The 17,004-nt window shown below is 50.2% G+C and overlaps 22 non-coding genes across 22 annotated transcripts; all 22 read right to left on the bottom strand.

Annotated features, from left to right (window-relative positions):
* Positions 1-486: 486 nt before the first annotated feature.
* On the bottom strand, positions 487-559 carry Trnaf-gaa (transfer RNA phenylalanine (anticodon GAA)). The gene has a single exon. It is a non-coding gene; the product is annotated as a tRNA-Phe (tRNA).
* A 579-nt stretch (positions 560-1,138) lies between these two features.
* Trnas-uga (transfer RNA serine (anticodon UGA)) lies at positions 1,139-1,220 on the bottom strand. Its single transcript has one exon. It is a non-coding gene; the product is annotated as a tRNA-Ser (tRNA).
* Positions 1,221-2,147: 927 nt separating this feature from the next.
* On the bottom strand, positions 2,148-2,220 carry Trnak-uuu (transfer RNA lysine (anticodon UUU)). Its single transcript has one exon. It is a non-coding gene; the product is annotated as a tRNA-Lys (tRNA).
* Positions 2,221-2,757: 537 nt separating this feature from the next.
* Positions 2,758-2,830, bottom strand: Trnaf-gaa (transfer RNA phenylalanine (anticodon GAA)). Its single transcript has one exon. It is a non-coding gene; the product is annotated as a tRNA-Phe (tRNA).
* Positions 2,831-3,409: 579 nt separating this feature from the next.
* Positions 3,410-3,491, bottom strand: Trnas-uga (transfer RNA serine (anticodon UGA)). Its single transcript has one exon. It is a non-coding gene; the product is annotated as a tRNA-Ser (tRNA).
* A 927-nt stretch (positions 3,492-4,418) lies between these two features.
* Positions 4,419-4,491, bottom strand: Trnak-uuu (transfer RNA lysine (anticodon UUU)). The gene has a single exon. It is a non-coding gene; the product is annotated as a tRNA-Lys (tRNA).
* A 538-nt stretch (positions 4,492-5,029) lies between these two features.
* Positions 5,030-5,102, bottom strand: Trnaf-gaa (transfer RNA phenylalanine (anticodon GAA)). Its single transcript has one exon. It is a non-coding gene; the product is annotated as a tRNA-Phe (tRNA).
* A 579-nt stretch (positions 5,103-5,681) lies between these two features.
* On the bottom strand, positions 5,682-5,763 carry Trnas-uga (transfer RNA serine (anticodon UGA)). The gene has a single exon. It is a non-coding gene; the product is annotated as a tRNA-Ser (tRNA).
* A 927-nt stretch (positions 5,764-6,690) lies between these two features.
* Positions 6,691-6,763, bottom strand: Trnak-uuu (transfer RNA lysine (anticodon UUU)). Its single transcript has one exon. It is a non-coding gene; the product is annotated as a tRNA-Lys (tRNA).
* A 538-nt stretch (positions 6,764-7,301) lies between these two features.
* Trnaf-gaa (transfer RNA phenylalanine (anticodon GAA)) lies at positions 7,302-7,374 on the bottom strand. The gene has a single exon. It is a non-coding gene; the product is annotated as a tRNA-Phe (tRNA).
* Positions 7,375-7,953: 579 nt separating this feature from the next.
* On the bottom strand, positions 7,954-8,035 carry Trnas-uga (transfer RNA serine (anticodon UGA)). Its single transcript has one exon. It is a non-coding gene; the product is annotated as a tRNA-Ser (tRNA).
* A 927-nt stretch (positions 8,036-8,962) lies between these two features.
* Positions 8,963-9,035, bottom strand: Trnak-uuu (transfer RNA lysine (anticodon UUU)). Its single transcript has one exon. It is a non-coding gene; the product is annotated as a tRNA-Lys (tRNA).
* A 538-nt stretch (positions 9,036-9,573) lies between these two features.
* Positions 9,574-9,646, bottom strand: Trnaf-gaa (transfer RNA phenylalanine (anticodon GAA)). The gene has a single exon. It is a non-coding gene; the product is annotated as a tRNA-Phe (tRNA).
* A 579-nt stretch (positions 9,647-10,225) lies between these two features.
* Trnas-uga (transfer RNA serine (anticodon UGA)) lies at positions 10,226-10,307 on the bottom strand. The gene has a single exon. It is a non-coding gene; the product is annotated as a tRNA-Ser (tRNA).
* Positions 10,308-11,226: 919 nt separating this feature from the next.
* On the bottom strand, positions 11,227-11,299 carry Trnak-uuu (transfer RNA lysine (anticodon UUU)). Its single transcript has one exon. It is a non-coding gene; the product is annotated as a tRNA-Lys (tRNA).
* Positions 11,300-11,837: 538 nt separating this feature from the next.
* Trnaf-gaa (transfer RNA phenylalanine (anticodon GAA)) lies at positions 11,838-11,910 on the bottom strand. The gene has a single exon. It is a non-coding gene; the product is annotated as a tRNA-Phe (tRNA).
* Positions 11,911-12,489: 579 nt separating this feature from the next.
* Trnas-uga (transfer RNA serine (anticodon UGA)) lies at positions 12,490-12,571 on the bottom strand. The gene has a single exon. It is a non-coding gene; the product is annotated as a tRNA-Ser (tRNA).
* Positions 12,572-13,498: 927 nt separating this feature from the next.
* Positions 13,499-13,571, bottom strand: Trnak-uuu (transfer RNA lysine (anticodon UUU)). The gene has a single exon. It is a non-coding gene; the product is annotated as a tRNA-Lys (tRNA).
* Positions 13,572-14,109: 538 nt separating this feature from the next.
* Trnaf-gaa (transfer RNA phenylalanine (anticodon GAA)) lies at positions 14,110-14,182 on the bottom strand. Its single transcript has one exon. It is a non-coding gene; the product is annotated as a tRNA-Phe (tRNA).
* A 579-nt stretch (positions 14,183-14,761) lies between these two features.
* Positions 14,762-14,843, bottom strand: Trnas-uga (transfer RNA serine (anticodon UGA)). Its single transcript has one exon. It is a non-coding gene; the product is annotated as a tRNA-Ser (tRNA).
* Positions 14,844-15,770: 927 nt separating this feature from the next.
* On the bottom strand, positions 15,771-15,843 carry Trnak-uuu (transfer RNA lysine (anticodon UUU)). The gene has a single exon. It is a non-coding gene; the product is annotated as a tRNA-Lys (tRNA).
* Positions 15,844-16,381: 538 nt separating this feature from the next.
* Positions 16,382-16,454, bottom strand: Trnaf-gaa (transfer RNA phenylalanine (anticodon GAA)). The gene has a single exon. It is a non-coding gene; the product is annotated as a tRNA-Phe (tRNA).
* Between the last annotated feature and the right edge of the window lie 550 nt (positions 16,455-17,004).

Below are 17,004 nucleotides of genomic sequence, written 5' to 3'. Positions count from 1 at the left end.
GTCCTTTACTGTTGTGCAATCGCTGCATGGAGCTGTTAGTAGTTAAACGTCGCCTGAATGCTGTCTGCAAACTTATCGCGCAAAGCTCGTAACAGACCATCGAACAATGTTGACACACGATGCAAAAACAAACTGCAGCAGTCGTTACGTCTCATACGTTGGAGTAGAGGATTTACGTGTTTTGTCGACACTCATCGGGCAATTGGAAAATTCACAAGCACTTCGAATGCAATGTTTCCCACGTTTTCGCTCATTTCACGGTTCCGCTGGAGACGTTCTTCACCTCCTGGCACAAAACAGGGAACGCAGTCGGTAGGACGTTTTTTTATTTTCTTACTTCTCAGAGAGTTGCCTACTGTGTTCCTCTTATGGCAAGCACTAGACAACCAGAACAGTTACAGAAGAGAGTCATGTCCGTTCTCGGCTCTAGTTACATTATCACAAAGTCAGAGCAATTCCATTGGCGTCGGCTTCAAAACGAAGCCGTGCCGAAACCCGGGATCGAACCAGGGACCTTCAGATCTTCAGTCTAACGCTCTCCCAACTGAGCTATTTCGGCTGACGTACAGCGCCCCTCTTTTGCACGTCTGCCCCGTTGCCAATTTCACAGTCATCTTCGTCTGAAAGAACACAGGGACGCCGAAAGGCGAACAGCAGATGCAGTAAAGTACCACACACATTTCTTCTGCTTCCATCGTCGTAACTAGCAAACATGTCGACTCGATTCATGTAATATTGACTTCGCTGACGCTAGAAAAGCTGTGCTATATCGATGCCACGTGCAACTAGTGTGCAGAGAACGAGGCAGAGGAAGGAGTGAGCCTCTCCAACGTGTGTGAGGCAGTATCTAGCAGATACACGCGGTAAAACGTTTGACTTGCGTTTGCTCATTAATTGCTACACGTCATCGTCTGCAAGCTAAAATAATCACATCTGCACTGCCCAGAGAGGCGACACTTGCACTGACACCTGGTGGACGGTTGTGAGACGAGGAGATGAGCTGTGGCTTCTGGGCACGACTGTAGCGCTGCACCCTGGAGCCAAGAACACTGCACCTTGCTGGCGGCCCACGTGTTTAGTAGTGACGCAACTGCTAGGATGCAGCTGAACGTCCATCTTCTGAGAGCGAGAAAATTTCCGCAGTCGGCAGGACTCGAACCTACGCTCCCAGAGGGAATCTGATTTCAAGTCAGACGCCTTAACCACTCGGCCACGACTGCACGTCTCAGAAGCGTCTCTCGACAACTGAAACTCCCACCTTTGCAAGCAATCTCATGGCAGAAGGCAGCATGGGCTCACTCTTTTCTGTAGTGATTCCACTGCCAGCACATTAGACGTTACGAAAGTGTATTAATTTTCGCCCCGACAGGGACTAGAACCCAGGACCCTTTGGTTGAAAACCTAACGCTCTACCGACTGAGCTATCCGCACCCACGCACGAGCATTGTCATACAGCTGCGTCGTGTGCGAGTGATTCGCATGTCGTAATTGCTGGCTTATGGCTCCAATGGCGACTTCACCGACTTCCCACTGACGCGCCGCTGACGCTAGTTTTCTGGCGTCTTAAGGGATGGACATACTTGCAAGTAGCTGCGAGATCATTGAAAAGAAACGCAGCGCCATTGCTTTTGCCGCACTCGACTGATTGAATTGCAATTCCTAAAAAGGAATGAACCTTCACTCTGTCCAACAATTTCAAGCACGTGTGTGTACTCACGAACTCGGCGAAGGCGCGAGAAAATGACGGGGGCGCACTCGTGGGCCTGCGACGGCTTCCTGCAGTCACATCGTCAGTGCGAGGTGGACCGGTAGGCACAGGAAGCAGCGGCCGTCGTGAAACTCAGCATTCTTAAACGGAAATTTTCGTCTTGTTTAGAATGGCGTCATTGGTTTGCACGCTCATTCATGCGTGTGAAAGTATTTGCTGCTCTTTACGCAGAATCGCACGCAGCCGGCGGGATTCGAAACTACTTTCGAGTCAGACGCCTTAACCACTCGGCCACGGCTGCCCCGAACGCAGCGTTCTCCCGACACGTGCAAATTGAACCGTTTAAAGCACTGTGGTGTCAGAAAACGGCGTTGCTGCATTCTTTTCCGTAGTGTTTCCACCACTACCAGAGGAAACGCTACCAAATTATTAAAATTTCCGCCCGAACAGGGACTTGAACCCTGGACCCTTAGGTTAAAAGCCTAATGCTCTACCGACTGAGCTATCCGGGCTCACAACGCCTTATGAAACATCTCACGATGCACAACGACACATTGACTCATGTCCTTTACTGTTGTGCAATCGCTGCATGGAGCTGTTAGTAGTTAAACGTCGCCTGAATGCTGTCTGCAAACTTATCGCGCAAAGCTCGTAACAGACCATCGAACAATGTTGACACACGATGCAAAAACAAACTGCAGCAGTCGTTACGTCTCATACGTTGGAGTAGAGGATTTACGTGTTTTGTCGACACTCATCGGGCAATTGGAAAATTCACAAGCACTTCGAATGCAATGTTTCCCACGTTTTCGCTCATTTCACGGTTCCGCTGGAGACGTTCTTCACCTCCTGGCACAAAACAGGGAACGCAGTCGGTAGGACGTTTTTTTATTTTCTTACTTCTCAGAGAGTTGCCTACTGTGTTCCTCTTATGGCAAGCACTAGACAACCAGAACAGTTACAGAAGAGAGTCATGTCCGTTCTCGGCTCTAGTTACATTATCACAAAGTCAGAGCAATTCCATTGGCGTCGGCTTCAAAACGAAGCCGTGCCGAAACCCGGGATCGAACCAGGGACCTTTAGATCTTCAGTCTAACGCTCTCCCAACTGAGCTATTTCGGCTGACGTACAGCGCCCCTCTTTTGCACGTCTGCCCCGTTGCCAATTTCACAGTCATCTTCGTCTGAAAGAACACAGGGACGCCGAAAGGCGAACAGCAGATGCAGTAAAGTACCACACACATTTCTTCTGCTTCCATCGTCGTAACTAGCAAACATGTCGACTCGATTCATGTAATATTGACTTCGCTGACGCTAGAAAAGCTGTGCTATATCGATGCCACGTGCAACTAGTGTGCAGAGAACGAGGCAGAGGAAGGAGTGAGCCTCTCCAACGTGTGTGAGGCAGTATCTAGCAGATACACGCGGTAAAACGTTTGACTTGCGTTTGCTCATTAATTGCTACACGTCATCGTCTGCAAGCTAAAATAATCACATCTGCACTGCCCAGAGAGGCGACACTTGCACTGACACCTGGTGGACGGTTGTGAGACGAGGAGATGAGCTGTGGCTTCTGGGCACGACTGTAGCGCTGCACCCTGGAGCCAAGAACACTGCACCTTGCTGGCGGCCCACGTGTTTAGTAGTGACGCAACTGCTAGGATGCAGCTGAACGTCCATCTTCTGAGAGCGAGAAAATTTCCGCAGTCGGCAGGACTCGAACCTACGCTCCCAGAGGGAATCTGATTTCAAGTCAGACGCCTTAACCACTCGGCCACGACTGCACGTCTCAGAAGCGTCTCTCGACAACTGAAACTCCCACCTTTGCAAGCAATCTCATGGCAGAAGGCAGCATGGGCTCACTCTTTTCTGTAGTGATTCCACTGCCAGCACATTAGACGTTACGAAAGTGTATTAATTTTCGCCCCGACAGGGACTAGAACCCAGGACCCTTTGGTTGAAAACCTAACGCTCTACCGACTGAGCTATCCGCACCCACGCACGAGCATTGTCATACAGCTGCGTCGTGTGCGAGTGATTCGCATGTCGTAATTGCTGGCTTATGGCTCCAATGGCGACTTCACCGACTTCCCACTGACGCGCCGCTGACGCTAGTTTTCTGGCGTCTTAAGGGATGGACATACTTGCAAGTAGCTGCGAGATCATTGAAAAGAAACGCGGCGCCATTGCTTTTGCCGCACTCGACTGATTGAATTGCAATTCCTAAAAAGGAATGAACCTTCACTCTGTCCAACAATTTCAAGCACGTGTGTGTACTCACGAACTCGGCGAAGGCGCGAGAAAATGACGGGGGCGCACTCGTGGGCCTGCGACGGCTTCCTGCAGTCACATCGTCAGTGCGAGGTGGACCGGTAGGCACAGGAAGCAGCGGCCGTCGTGAAACTCAGCATTCTTAAACGGAAATTTTCGTCTTGTTTAGAATGGCGTCATTGGTTTGCACGCTCATTCATGCGTGTGAAAGTATTTGCTGCTCTTTACGCAGAATCGCACGCAGCCGGCGGGATTCGAAACTACTTTCGAGTCAGACGCCTTAACCACTCGGCCACGGCTGCCCCGAACGCAGCGTTCTCCCGACACGTGCAAATTGAACCGTTTAAAGCACTGTGGTGTCAGAAAACGGCGTTGCTGCATTCTTTTCCGTAGTGTTTCCACCACTACCAGAGGAAACGCTACCAAATTATTAAAATTTCCGCCCGAACAGGGACTTGAACCCTGGACCCTTAGGTTAAAAGCCTAATGCTCTACCGACTGAGCTATCCGGGCTCACAACGCCTTATGAAACATCTCACGATGCACAACGACACATTGACTCATGTCCTTTACTGTTGTGCAATCGCTGCATGGAGCTGTTAGTAGTTAAACGTCGCCTGAATGCTGTCTGCAAACTTATCGCGCAAAGCTCGTAACAGACCATCGAACAATGTTGACACACGATGCAAAAACAAACTGCAGCAGTCGTTACGTCTCATACGTTGGAGTAGAGGATTTACGTGTTTTGTCGACACTCATCGGGCAATTGGAAAATTCACAAGCACTTCGAATGCAATGTTTCCCACGTTTTCGCTCATTTCACGGTTCCGCTGGAGACGTTCTTCACCTCCTGGCACAAAACAGGGAACGCAGTCGGTAGGACGTTTTTTTTATTTTCTTACTTCTCAGAGAGTTGCCTACTGTGTTCCTCTTATGGCAAGCACTAGACAACCAGAACAGTTACAGAAGAGAGTCATGTCCGTTCTCGGCTCTAGTTACATTATCACAAAGTCAGAGCAATTCCATTGGCGTCGGCTTCAAAACGAAGCCGTGCCGAAACCCGGGATCGAACCAGGGACCTTTAGATCTTCAGTCTAACGCTCTCCCAACTGAGCTATTTCGGCTGACGTACAGCGCCCCTCTTTTGCACGTCTGCCCCGTTGCCAATTTCACAGTCATCTTCGTCTGAAAGAACACAGGGACGCCGAAAGGCGAACAGCAGATGCAGTAAAGTACCACACACATTTCTTCTGCTTCCATCGTCGTAACTAGCAAACATGTCGACTCGATTCATGTAATATTGACTTCGCTGACGCTAGAAAAGCTGTGCTATATCGATGCCACGTGCAACTAGTGTGCAGAGAACGAGGCAGAGGAAGGAGTGAGCCTCTCCAACGTGTGTGAGGCAGTATCTAGCAGATACACGCGGTAAAACGTTTGACTTGCGTTTGCTCATTAATTGCTACACGTCATCGTCTGCAAGCTAAAATAATCACATCTGCACTGCCCAGAGAGGCGACACTTGCACTGACACCTGGTGGACGGTTGTGAGACGAGGAGATGAGCTGTGGCTTCTGGGCACGACTGTAGCGCTGCACCCTGGAGCCAAGAACACTGCACCTTGCTGGCGGCCCACGTGTTTAGTAGTGACGCAACTGCTAGGATGCAGCTGAACGTCCATCTTCTGAGAGCGAGAAAATTTCCGCAGTCGGCAGGACTCGAACCTACGCTCCCAGAGGGAATCTGATTTCAAGTCAGACGCCTTAACCACTCGGCCACGACTGCACGTCTCAGAAGCGTCTCTCGACAACTGAAACTCCCACCTTTGCAAGCAATCTCATGGCAGAAGGCAGCATGGGCTCACTCTTTTCTGTAGTGATTCCACTGCCAGCACATTAGACGTTACGAAAGTGTATTAATTTTCGCCCCGACAGGGACTAGAACCCAGGACCCTTTGGTTGAAAACCTAACGCTCTACCGACTGAGCTATCCGCACCCACGCACGAGCATTGTCATACAGCTGCGTCGTGTGCGAGTGATTCGCATGTCGTAATTGCTGGCTTATGGCTCCAATGGCGACTTCACCGACTTCCCACTGACGCGCCGCTGACGCTAGTTTTCTGGCGTCTTAAGGGATGGACATACTTGCAAGTAGCTGCGAGATCATTGAAAAGAAACGCGGCGCCATTGCTTTTGCCGCACTCGACTGATTGAATTGCAATTCCTAAAAAGGAATGAACCTTCACTCTGTCCAACAATTTCAAGCACGTGTGTGTACTCACGAACTCGGCGAAGGCGCGAGAAAATGACGGGGGCGCACTCGTGGGCCTGCGACGGCTTCCTGCAGTCACATCGTCAGTGCGAGGTGGACCGGTAGGCACAGGAAGCAGCGGCCGTCGTGAAACTCAGCATTCTTAAACGGAAATTTTCGTCTTGTTTAGAATGGCGTCATTGGTTTGCACGCTCATTCATGCGTGTGAAAGTATTTGCTGCTCTTTACGCAGAATCGCACGCAGCCGGCGGGATTCGAAACTACTTTCGAGTCAGACGCCTTAACCACTCGGCCACGGCTGCCCCGAACGCAGCGTTCTCCCGACACGTGCAAATTGAACCGTTTAAAGCACTGTGGTGTCAGAAAACGGCGTTGCTGCATTCTTTTCCGTAGTGTTTCCACCACTACCAGAGGAAACGCTACCAAATTATTAAAATTTCCGCCCGAACAGGGACTTGAACCCTGGACCCTTAGGTTAAAAGCCTAATGCTCTACCGACTGAGCTATCCGGGCTCACAACGCCTTATGAAACATCTCACGATGCACAACGACACATTGACTCATGTCCTTTACTGTTGTGCAATCGCTGCATGGAGCTGTTAGTAGTTAAACGTCGCCTGAATGCTGTCTGCAAACTTATCGCGCAAAGCTCGTAACAGACCATCGAACAATGTTGACACACGATGCAAAAACAAACTGCAGCAGTCGTTACGTCTCATACGTTGGAGTAGAGGATTTACGTGTTTTGTCGACACTCATCGGGCAATTGGAAAATTCACAAGCACTTCGAATGCAATGTTTCCCACGTTTTCGCTCATTTCACGGTTCCGCTGGAGACGTTCTTCACCTCCTGGCACAAAACAGGGAACGCAGTCGGTAGGACGTTTTTTTTATTTTCTTACTTCTCAGAGAGTTGCCTACTGTGTTCCTCTTATGGCAAGCACTAGACAACCAGAACAGTTACAGAAGAGAGTCATGTCCGTTCTCGGCTCTAGTTACATTATCACAAAGTCAGAGCAATTCCATTGGCGTCGGCTTCAAAACGAAGCCGTGCCGAAACCCGGGATCGAACCAGGGACCTTTAGATCTTCAGTCTAACGCTCTCCCAACTGAGCTATTTCGGCTGACGTACAGCGCCCCTCTTTTGCACGTCTGCCCCGTTGCCAATTTCACAGTCATCTTCGTCTGAAAGAACACAGGGACGCCGAAAGGCGAACAGCAGATGCAGTAAAGTACCACACACATTTCTTCTGCTTCCATCGTCGTAACTAGCAAACATGTCGACTCGATTCATGTAATATTGACTTCGCTGACGCTAGAAAAGCTGTGCTATATCGATGCCACGTGCAACTAGTGTGCAGAGAACGAGGCAGAGGAAGGAGTGAGCCTCTCCAACGTGTGTGAGGCAGTATCTAGCAGATACACGCGGTAAAACGTTTGACTTGCGTTTGCTCATTAATTGCTACACGTCATCGTCTGCAAGCTAAAATAATCACATCTGCACTGCCCAGAGAGGCGACACTTGCACTGACACCTGGTGGACGGTTGTGAGACGAGGAGATGAGCTGTGGCTTCTGGGCACGACTGTAGCGCTGCACCCTGGAGCCAAGAACACTGCACCTTGCTGGCGGCCCACGTGTTTAGTAGTGACGCAACTGCTAGGATGCAGCTGAACGTCCATCTTCTGAGAGCGAGAAAATTTCCGCAGTCGGCAGGACTCGAACCTACGCTCCCAGAGGGAATCTGATTTCAAGTCAGACGCCTTAACCACTCGGCCACGACTGCACGTCTCAGAAGCGTCTCTCGACAACTGAAACTCCCACCTTTGCAAGCAATCTCATGGCAGAAGGCAGCATGGGCTCACTCTTTTCTGTAGTGATTCCACTGCCAGCACATTAGACGTTACGAAAGTGTATTAATTTTCGCCCCGACAGGGACTAGAACCCAGGACCCTTTGGTTGAAAACCTAACGCTCTACCGACTGAGCTATCCGCACCCACGCACGAGCATTGTCATACAGCTGCGTCGTGTGCGAGTGATTCGCATGTCGTAATTGCTGGCTTATGGCTCCAATGGCGACTTCACCGACTTCCCACTGACGCGCCGCTGACGCTAGTTTTCTGGCGTCTTAAGGGATGGACATACTTGCAAGTAGCTGCGAGATCATTGAAAAGAAACGCGGCGCCATTGCTTTTGCCGCACTCGACTGATTGAATTGCAATTCCTAAAAAGGAATGAACCTTCACTCTGTCCAACAATTTCAAGCACGTGTGTGTACTCACGAACTCGGCGAAGGCGCGAGAAAATGACGGGGGCGCACTCGTGGGCCTGCGACGGCTTCCTGCAGTCACATCGTCAGTGCGAGGTGGACCGGTAGGCACAGGAAGCAGCGGCCGTCGTGAAACTCAGCATTCTTAAACGGAAATTTTCGTCTTGTTTAGAATGGCGTCATTGGTTTGCACGCTCATTCATGCGTGTGAAAGTATTTGCTGCTCTTTACGCAGAATCGCACGCAGCCGGCGGGATTCGAAACTACTTTCGAGTCAGACGCCTTAACCACTCGGCCACGGCTGCCCCGAACGCAGCGTTCTCCCGACACGTGCAAATTGAACCGTTTAAAGCACTGTGGTGTCAGAAAACGGCGTTGCTGCATTCTTTTCCGTAGTGTTTCCACCACTACCAGAGGAAACGCTACCAAATTATTAAAATTTCCGCCCGAACAGGGACTTGAACCCTGGACCCTTAGGTTAAAAGCCTAATGCTCTACCGACTGAGCTATCCGGGCTCACAACGCCTTATGAAACATCTCACGATGCACAACGACACATTGACTCATGTCCTTTACTGTTGTGCAATCGCTGCATGGAGCTGTTAGTAGTTAAACGTCGCCTGAATGCTGTCTGCAAACTTATCGCGCAAAGCTCGTAACAGACCATCGAACAATGTTGACACACGATGCAAAAACAAACTGCAGCAGTCGTTACGTCTCATACGTTGGAGTAGAGGATTTACGTGTTTTGTCGACACTCATCGGGCAATTGGAAAATTCACAAGCACTTCGAATGCAATGTTTCCCACGTTTTCGCTCATTTCACGGTTCCGCTGGAGACGTTCTTCACCTCCTGGCACAAAACAGGGAACGCAGTCGGTAGGACGTTTTTTTTATTTTCTTACTTCTCAGAGAGTTGCCTACTGTGTTCCTCTTATGGCAAGCACTAGACAACCAGAACAGTTACAGAAGAGAGTCATGTCCGTTCTCGGCTCTAGTTACATTATCACAAAGTCAGAGCAATTCCATTGGCGTCGGCTTCAAAACGAAGCCGTGCCGAAACCCGGGATCGAACCAGGGACCTTTAGATCTTCAGTCTAACGCTCTCCCAACTGAGCTATTTCGGCTGACGTACAGCGCCCCTCTTTTGCACGTCTGCCCCGTTGCCAATTTCACAGTCATCTTCGTCTGAAAGAACACAGGGACGCCGAAAGGCGAACAGCAGATGCAGTAAAGTACCACACACATTTCTTCTGCTTCCATCGTCGTAACTAGCAAACATGTCGACTCGATTCATGTAATATTGACTTCGCTGACGCTAGAAAAGCTGTGCTATATCGATGCCACGTGCAACTAGTGTGCAGAGAACGAGGCAGAGGAAGGAGTGAGCCTCTCCAACGTGTGTGAGGCAGTATCTAGCAGATACACGCGGTAAAACGTTTGACTTGCGTTTGCTCATTAATTGCTACACGTCATCGTCTGCAAGCTAAAATAATCACATCTGCACTGCCCAGAGAGGCGACACTTGCACTGACACCTGGTGGACGGTTGTGAGACGAGGAGATGAGCTGTGGCTTCTGGGCACGACTGTAGCGCTGCACCCTGGAGCCAAGAACACTGCACCTTGCTGGAGGCCCACGTGTTTAGTAGTGACGCAACTGCTAGGATGCAGCTGAACGTCCATCTTCTGAGAGCGAGAAAATTTCCGCAGTCGGCAGGACTCGAACCTACGCTCCCAGAGGGAATCTGATTTCAAGTCAGACGCCTTAACCACTCGGCCACGACTGCACGTCTCAGAAGCGTCTCTCGACAACTGAAACTCCCACCTTTGCAAGCAATCTCATGGCAGAAGGCAGCATGGGCTCACTCTTTTCTGTAGTGATTCCACTGCCAGCACATTAGACGTTACGAAAGTGTATTAATTTTCGCCCCGACAGGGACTAGAACCCAGGACCCTTTGGTTGAAAACCTAACGCTCTACCGACTGAGCTATCCGCACCCACGCACGAGCATTGTCATACAGCTGCGTCGTGTGCGAGTGATTCGCATGTCGTAATTGCTGGCTTATGGCTCCAATGGCGACTTCACCGACTTCCCACTGACGCGCCGCTGACGCTAGTTTTCTGGCGTCTTAAGGGATGGACATACTTGCAAGTAGCTGCGAGATCATTGAAAAGAAACGCGGCGCCATTGCTTTTGCCGCACTCGACTGATTGAATTGCAATTCCTAAAAAGGAATGAACCTTCACTCTGTCCAACAATTTCAAGCACGTGTGTGTACTCACGAACTCGGCGAAGGCGCGAGAAAATGACGGGGGCGCACTCGTGGGCCTGCGACGGCTTCCTGCAGTCACATCGTCAGTGCGAGGTGGACCGGTAGTCACAGGAAGCAGCGGCCGTCGTCCGTTCTTAAACGGAAATTTTCGTCTTGTTTAGAATGGCGTCATTGGTTTGCACGCTCATTCATGCGTGTGAAAGTATTTGCTGCTCTTTACGCAGAATCGCACGCAGCCGGCGGGATTCGAAACTACTTTCGAGTCAGACGCCTTAACCACTCGGCCACGGCTGCCCCGAACGCAGCGTTCTCCCGACACGTGCAAATTGAACCGTTTAAAGCACTGTGGTGTCAGAAAACGGCGTTGCTGCATTCTTTTCCGTAGTGTTTCCACCACTACCAGAGGAAACGCTACCAAATTATTAAAATTTCCGCCCGAACAGGGACTTGAACCCTGGACCCTTAGGTTAAAAGCCTAATGCTCTACCGACTGAGCTATCCGGGCTCACAACGCCTTATGAAACATCTCACGATGCACAACGACACATTGACTCATGTCCTTTACTGTTGTGCAATCGCTGCATGGAGCTGTTAGTAGTTAAACGTCGCCTGAATGCTGTCTGCAAACTTATCGCGCAAAGCTCGTAACAGACCATCGAACAATGTTGACACACGATGCAAAAACAAACTGCAGCAGTCGTTACGTCTCATACGTTGGAGTAGAGGATTTACGTGTTTTGTCGACACTCATCGGGCAATTGGAAAATTCACAAGCACTTCGAATGCAATGTTTCCCACGTTTTCGCTCATTTCACGGTTCCGCTGGAGACGTTCTTCACCTCCTGGCACAAAACAGGGAACGCAGTCGGTAGGACGTTTTTTTTATTTTCTTACTTCTCAGAGAGTTGCCTACTGTGTTCCTCTTATGGCAAGCACTAGACAACCAGAACAGTTACAGAAGAGAGTCATGTCCGTTCTCGGCTCTAGTTACATTATCACAAAGTCAGAGCAATTCCATTGGCGTCGGCTTCAAAACGAAGCCGTGCCGAAACCCGGGATCGAACCAGGGACCTTTAGATCTTCAGTCTAACGCTCTCCCAACTGAGCTATTTCGGCTGACGTACAGCGCCCCTCTTTTGCACGTCTGCCCCGTTGCCAATTTCACAGTCATCTTCGTCTGAAAGAACACAGGGACGCCGAAAGGCGAACAGCAGATGCAGTAAAGTACCACACACATTTTTTCTGCTTCCATCGTCGTAACTAGCAAACATGTCGACTCGATTCATGTAATATTGACTTCGCTGACGCTAGAAAAGCTGTGCTATATCGATGCCACGTGCAACTAGTGTGCAGAGAACGAGGCAGAGGAAGGAGTGAGCCTCTCCAACGTGTGTGAGGCAGTATCTAGCAGATACACGCGGTAAAACGTTTGACTTGCGTTTGCTCATTAATTGCTACACGTCATCGTCTGCAAGCTAAAATAATCACATCTGCACTGCCCAGAGAGGCGACACTTGCACTGACACCTGGTGGACGGTTGTGAGACGAGGAGATGAGCTGTGGCTTCTGGGCACGACTGTAGCGCTGCACCCTGGAGCCAAGAACACTGCACCTTGCTGGCGGCCCACGTGTTTAGTAGTGACGCAACTGCTAGGATGCAGCTGAACGTCCATCTTCTGAGAGCGAGAAAATTTCCGCAGTCGGCAGGACTCGAACCTACGCTCCCAGAGGGAATCTGATTTCAAGTCAGACGCCTTAACCACTCGGCCACGACTGCACGTCTCAGAAGCGTCTCTCGACAACTGAAACTCCCACCTTTGCAAGCAATCTCATGGCAGAAGGCAGCATGGGCTCACTCTTTTCTGTAGTGATTCCACTGCCAGCACATTAGACGTTACGAAAGTGTATTAATTTTCGCCCCGACAGGGACTAGAACCCAGGACCCTTTGGTTGAAAACCTAACGCTCTACCGACTGAGCTATCCGCACCCACGCACGAGCATTGTCATACAGCTGCGTCGTGTGCGAGTGATTCGCATGTCGTAATTGCTGGCTTATGGCTCCAATGGCGACTTCACCGACTTCCCACTGACGCGCCGCTGACGCTAGTTTTCTGGCGTCTTAAGGGATGGACATACTTGCAAGTAGCTGCGAGATCATTGAAAAGAAACGCGGCGCCATTGCTTTTGCCGCACTCGACTGATTGAATTGCAATTCCTAAAAAGGAATGAACCTTCACTCTGTCCAACAATTTCAAGCACGTGTGTGTACTCACGAACTCGGCGAAGGCGCGAGAAAATGACGGGGGCGCACTCGTGGGCCTGCGACGGCTTCCTGCAGTCACATCGTCAGTGCGAGGTGGACCGGTAGGCACAGGAAGCAGCGGCCGTCGTGAAACTCAGCATTCTTAAACGGAAATTTTCGTCTTGTTTAGAATGGCGTCATTGGTTTGCACGCTCATTCATGCGTGTGAAAGTATTTGCTGCTCTTTACGCAGAATCGCACGCAGCCGGCGGGATTCGAAACTACTTTCGAGTCAGACGCCTTAACCACTCGGCCACGGCTGCCCCGAACGCAGCGTTCTCCCGACACGTGCAAATTGAACCGTTTAAAGCACTGTGGTGTCAGAAAACGGCGTTGCTGCATTCTTTTCCGTAGTGTTTCCACCACTACCAGAGGAAACGCTACCAAATTATTAAAATTTCCGCCCGAACAGGGACTTGAACCCTGGACCCTTAGGTTAAAAGCCTAATGCTCTACCGACTGAGCTATCCGGGCTCACAACGCCTTATGAAACATCTCACGATGCACAACGACACATTGACTCATGTCCTTTACTGTTGTGCAATCGCTGCATGGAGCTGTTAGTAGTTAAACGTCGCCTGAATGCTGTCTGCAAACTTATCGCGCAAAGCTCGTAACAGACCATCGAACAATGTTGACACACGATGCAAAAACAAACTGCAGCAGTCGTTACGTCTCATACGTTGGAGTAGAGGATTTACGTGTTTTGTCGACACTCATCGGGCAATTGGAAAATTCACAAGCACTTCGAATGCAATGTTTCCCACGTTTTCGCTCATTTCACGGTTCCGCTGGAGACGTTCTTCACCTCCTGGCACAAAACAGGGAACGCAGTCGGTAGGACGTTTTTTTTATTTTCTTACTTCTCAGAGAGTTGCCTACTGTGTTCCTCTTATGGCAAGCACTAGACAACCAGAACAGTTACAGAAGAGAGTCATGTCCGTTCTCGGCTCTAGTTACATTATCACAAAGTCAGAGCAATTCCATTGGCGTCGGCTTCAAAACGAAGCCGTGCCGAAACCCGGGATCGAACCAGGGACCTTTAGATCTTCAGTCTAACGCTCTCCCAACTGAGCTATTTCGGCTGACGTACAGCGCCCCTCTTTTGCACGTCTGCCCCGTTGCCAATTTCACAGTCATCTTCGTCTGAAAGAACACAGGGACGCCGAAAGGCGAACAGCAGATGCAGTAAAGTACCACACACATTTCTTCTGCTTCCATCGTCGTAACTAGCAAACATGTCGACTCGATTCATGTAATATTGACTTCGCTGACGCTAGAAAAGCTGTGCTATATCGATGCCACGTGCAACTAGTGTGCAGAGAACGAGGCAGAGGAAGGAGTGAGCCTCTCCAACGTGTGTGAGGCAGTATCTAGCAGATACACGCGGTAAAACGTTTGACTTGCGTTTGCTCATTAATTGCTACACGTCATCGTCTGCAAGCTAAAATAATCACATCTGCACTGCCCAGAGAGGCGACACTTGCACTGACACCTGGTGGACGGTTGTGAGACGAGGAGATGAGCTGTGGCTTCTGGGCACGACTGTAGCGCTGCACCCTGGAGCCAAGAACACTGCACCTTGCTGGCGGCCCACGTGTTTAGTAGTGACGCAACTGCTAGGATGCAGCTGAACGTCCATCTTCTGAGAGCGAGAAAATTTCCGCAGTCGGCAGGACTCGAACCTACGCTCCCAGAGGGAATCTGATTTCAAGTCAGACGCCTTAACCACTCGGCCACGACTGCACGTCTCAGAAGCGTCTCTCGACAACTGAAACTCCCACCTTTGCAAGCAATCTCATGGCAGAAGGCAGCATGGGCTCACTCTTTTCTGTAGTGATTCCACTGCCAGCACATTAGACGTTACGAAAGTGTATTAATTTTCGCCCCGACAGGGACTAGAACCCAGGACCCTTTGGTTGAAAACCTAACGCTCTACCGACTGAGCTATCCGCACCCACGCACGAGCATTGTCATACAGCTGCGTCGTGTGCGAGTGATTCGCATGTCGTAATTGCTGGCTTATGGCTCCAATGGCGACTTCACCGACTTCCCACTGACGCGCCGCTGACGCTAGTTTTCTGGCGTCTTAAGGGATGGACATACTTGCAAGTAGCTGCGAGATCATTGAAAAGAAACGCGGCGCCATTGCTTTTGCCGCACTCGACTGATTGAATTGCAATTCCTAAAAAGGAATGAACCTTCACTCTGTCCAACAATTTCAAGCACGTGTGTGTACTCACGAACTCGGCGAAGGCGCGAGAAAATGACGGGGGCGCACTCGTGGGCCTGCGACGGCTTCCTGCAGTCACATCGTCAGTGCGAGGTGGACCGGTAGGCACAGGAAGCAGCGGCCGTCGTGAAACTCAGCATTCTTAAACGGAAATTTTCGTCTTGTTTAGAATGGCGTCATTGGTTTGCACGCTCATTCATGCGTGTGAAAGTATTTGCTGCTCTTTACGCAGAATCGCACGCAGCCGGCGGGATTCGAAACTACTTTCGAGTCAGACGCCTTAACCACTCGGCCACGGCTGCCCCGAACGCAGCGTTCTCCCGACACGTGCAAATTGAACCGTTTAAAGCACTGTGGTGTCAGAAAACGGCGTTGCTGCATTCTTTTCCGTAGTGTTTCCACCACTACCAGAGGAAACGCTACCAAATTATTAAAATTTCCGCCCGAACAGGGACTTGAACCCTGGACCCTTAGGTTAAAAGCCTAATGCTCTACCGACTGAGCTATCCGGGCTCACAACGCCTTATGAAACATCTCACGATGCACAACGACACATTGACTCATGTCCTTTACTGTTGTGCAATCGCTGCATGGAGCTGTTAGTAGTTAAACGTCGCCTGAATGCTGTCTGCAAACTTATCGCGCAAAGCTCGTAACAGACCATCGAACAATGTTGACACACGATGCAAAAACAAACTGCAGCAGTCGTTACGTCTCATACGTTGGAGTAGAGGATTTACGTGTTTTGTCGACACTCATCGGGCAATTGGAAAATTCACAAGCACTTCGAATGCAATGTTTCCCACGTTTTCGCTCATTTCACGGTTCCGCTGGAGACGTTCTTCACCTCCTGGCACAAAACAGGGAACGCAGTCGGTAGGACGTTTTTTTTATTTTCTTACTTCTCAGAGAGTTGCCTACTGTGTTCCTCTTATGGCAAGCACTAGACAACCAGAACAGTTACAGAAGAGAGTCATGTCCGTTCTCGGCTCTAGTTACATTATCACAAAGTCAGAGCAATTCCATTGGCGTCGGCTTCAAAACGAAGCCGTGCCGAAACCCGGGATCGAACCAGGGACCTTTAGATCTTCAGTCTAACGCTCTCCCAACTGAGCTATTTCGGCTGACGTACAGCGCCCCTCTTTTGCACGTCTGCCCCGTTGCCAATTTCACAGTCATCTTCGTCTGAAAGAACACAGGGACGCCGAAAGGCGAACAGCAGATGCAGTAAAGTACCACACACATTTCTTCTGCTTCCATCGTCGTAACTAGCAAACATGTCGACTCGATTCATGTAATATTGACTTCGCTGACGCTAGAAAAGCTGTGCTATATCGATGCCACGTGCAACTAGTGTGCAGAGAACGAGGCAGAGGAAGGAGTGAGCCTCTCCAACGTGTGTGAGGCAGTATCTAGCAGATACACGCGGTAAAACGTTTGACTTGCGTTTGCTCATTAATTGCTACACGTCATCGTCTGCAAGCTAAAATAATCACATCTGCACTGCCCAGAGAGGCGACACTTGCACTGACACCTGGTGGACGGTTGTGAGACGAGGAGATGAGCTGTGGCTTCTGGGCACGACTGTAGCGCTGCACCCTGGAGCCAAGAACACTGCACCTTGCTGGCGGCCCACGTGTTTAGTAGTGACGCAACTGCTAGGATGCAGCTGAA

This window comes from Schistocerca gregaria, unplaced genomic scaffold (genome assembly GCF_023897955.1).
Source record: "Schistocerca gregaria isolate iqSchGreg1 unplaced genomic scaffold, iqSchGreg1.2 ptg000318l, whole genome shotgun sequence".
NCBI lineage: Eukaryota > Metazoa > Arthropoda > Insecta > Orthoptera > Acrididae > Schistocerca > Schistocerca gregaria.
This window is presented reverse-complemented; position numbering and strand designations above follow the sequence as displayed.